At 58.4% G+C, this 2215-nt stretch overlaps 1 long non-coding RNA gene across 1 annotated transcript; it reads right to left on the reverse strand.

The window, feature by feature from the left end:
• Nucleotides 1–796: 796 nt before the first annotated feature.
• LOC133629424 (uncharacterized) lies at nucleotides 797–2007 on the reverse strand. The gene is made up of 3 exons (XR_009821022.1): nucleotides 1930–2007; nucleotides 1339–1388; nucleotides 797–834 (listed from the first exon to the last, which is right to left on the reverse strand). It is a non-coding gene; the product is annotated as an uncharacterized LOC133629424 (long non-coding RNA).
• Between the last annotated feature and the right edge of the window lie 208 nt (nucleotides 2008–2215).

Raw genomic sequence — 2215 nt, forward strand, 5'->3', positions numbered from 1 at the left:
CCTGCCCCGTGTTGGAGCTCTGGTTTCAGGAACCTGATCAATGCAGTGGGCTTCTACAGTACCACTGGCAGGCAGGAAGGCAACGCTGATGGTTTCTGCTACAGTACCTGCAAGATGGTATCAGGCCCAACATCAGGGTGCCCCCTTCTCAGAACAATGTTGGACGTGCAAAACAAGCCAGTCCCGTAGGTCTTGGAAGTTCTAGTTGGGTCAATGGTGGCACCTGTGAGGGAGGGAGAACAGATGACTCCAAGAGCCACAGATCAGGAGGCCGCAGTGCCCCGAGATCATTCTGAGGCAGCTGAGCAGCTCCAAGCCTGTCAGTCCTGTCCTTGTGTCCTGCACAGGGCACTGCCAGCAGCCACGTCCCTGGCGACTGCTTCTCTCCCAGCAGCCCAAGGACAAGGGCTGAGGGTGCTGGGAGACAGCAGGCACCCATGGGAGTGTCAGCAGAGCAAAGCTGAGGGCCTGCTGCACCGGCAGCAAAGGATGACCCAGCCAGTCCCCTTCCAACTGCCATGGAGAGGAGCAGAGTCCCTCCATCAGCACAGCAACGTGTGTGGGGGCGGCAGCAGGAGCACACACAGGCTGAGGGCAGGAGCAGGAGGGACTTTGAGAGCCATGCTGCCACAGCCTTCCTCTTGGGCTGCACTGAATATGTCAGCTCCCCCACTTTGGGGAGCAGTGCCTGGAGCACAGCTTCTTTGGGGCTTGCTGCAGACAGGCACGGGGCAAGGAGACGGGGCTGCTTGTGTCCATACCCAAGCTTTCCAGGGCCCAGTTAGACTGCATCATGTCTTCTAAACTCATCTCCAACGCTCCCTGGTCGTCTCCCTGGGAAAGCCATGGAGGAACACAGAAAAGGACATCAGTAGGCTGCTCAGCGTGCCTGCTGGCACCCAGAGATGCAAAAGGTCGGTGTCAGCAACGTGAGGCAAGACTTGTCCATGGAGGTGACAGACTTGCTGCAGCTGACGTGAACCACAAAGGCTGAGAAACACTGTCTGAGGCTGTGGCCGTGAGGTGGGTTGACAGGGGTCCCCACACCCTCATGGCCACCCTCCACACTCTCCGGGTCAGCTGGGAGATGTGCTCAGGCCCTGCCAGCAGTGGCTGGCCCTCTGAGCGTGTCTGGCTCTCACCCCTGCCTCAGGGGTATAGCTAGAGCACTGGCACTACAAGGGAAAGGACGTCAGGAGTCCTGCACTGCATGCAAGCAGCCCGTTAAACTAGGCCTGGAGAAGGGCCTGTGCAGGGCAGAAGCTCATCTAGCAAGGCCCTGGCTGCTCCCTTGCAGGAGGTGCCCATCCCACCAGTGTCACCAACCTCTGTGCCTACCTTAGCCTGCATCCTCCACGCTGCCAGCAGGATCCCATAGTAAAAGCCAACTGCAAGAGACAGTGATTTGCCTGGGGTTACAAGCAGTTCCTGCACTTGCCTTGTCTCCTCCCTGTTGCCTTGGGCTGGGGCAGCAGGTTGGCTGGGGAGGTGGGGAACGGGGGCTGCAGAGAGAGGCAGCGCGCCTCTGCCTGGGAGCCATCAGCCCAAGCTTCGGGGGCTGTGCAGCCCTGGGCTCCAGGTGTGCTTGGGCTCCATTTCCCCTCCTCGCTCCCCTGAGCACTGAGACCAGCTTGCGGGAGGCAGGAGAGGTAACTGTCCATCAGTCCCCTGCATGGCCCCTCTGGCATTCTCCAGTTCAGGCTTGGAAATACAAAGGCCCTTCTGTCCCAGACACATCTGAGCCCTCTGGCTCGCTGGCCACAGCAGCAGTGTGCTGGGGACGCTGCCAGCCTTAGTGGTAGTGCAAAAGCCAATCAAGGACATACTCAGGAAGCACTTGGGCCCCAGAATTACCACACATAAACCCAAAAGCTGGCCATCTGAAGGCTGCCATCCAGCACAGACAGGCATTTGCTCATGCCAACTCACCCAGAAGCACTGCAAGAAGCACCAAGAACCTTTTTTCCAGGGCTGCCATGAACCTCTTGCTTTCCAGGGATGTCTTCAGCCTGAAACAGAGAGAGTCTTGTAGCCATCAGTGAGCCAAACCTGGAGCAAACCCCTTCACAGGCAGATTTCCCTTTTCATGCTGAAAAGTCTGTGTTTTGGAAGCCTGCTGCTGACAGAGAGAGAGCTGGCAGAGCAGCGCCCAGGAGGAACACATCCTGTCCTCACCCTTCAGCAGTGCCAGCAGCTTTTGCCCAAAGGAAGGGCT

The sequence above is a fragment of the Colius striatus genome, unplaced genomic scaffold (assembly GCF_028858725.1).
Source record: "Colius striatus isolate bColStr4 unplaced genomic scaffold, bColStr4.1.hap1 scaffold_44, whole genome shotgun sequence".
NCBI classification, from domain to species: Eukaryota; Metazoa; Chordata; class Aves; order Coliiformes; family Coliidae; genus Colius; species Colius striatus.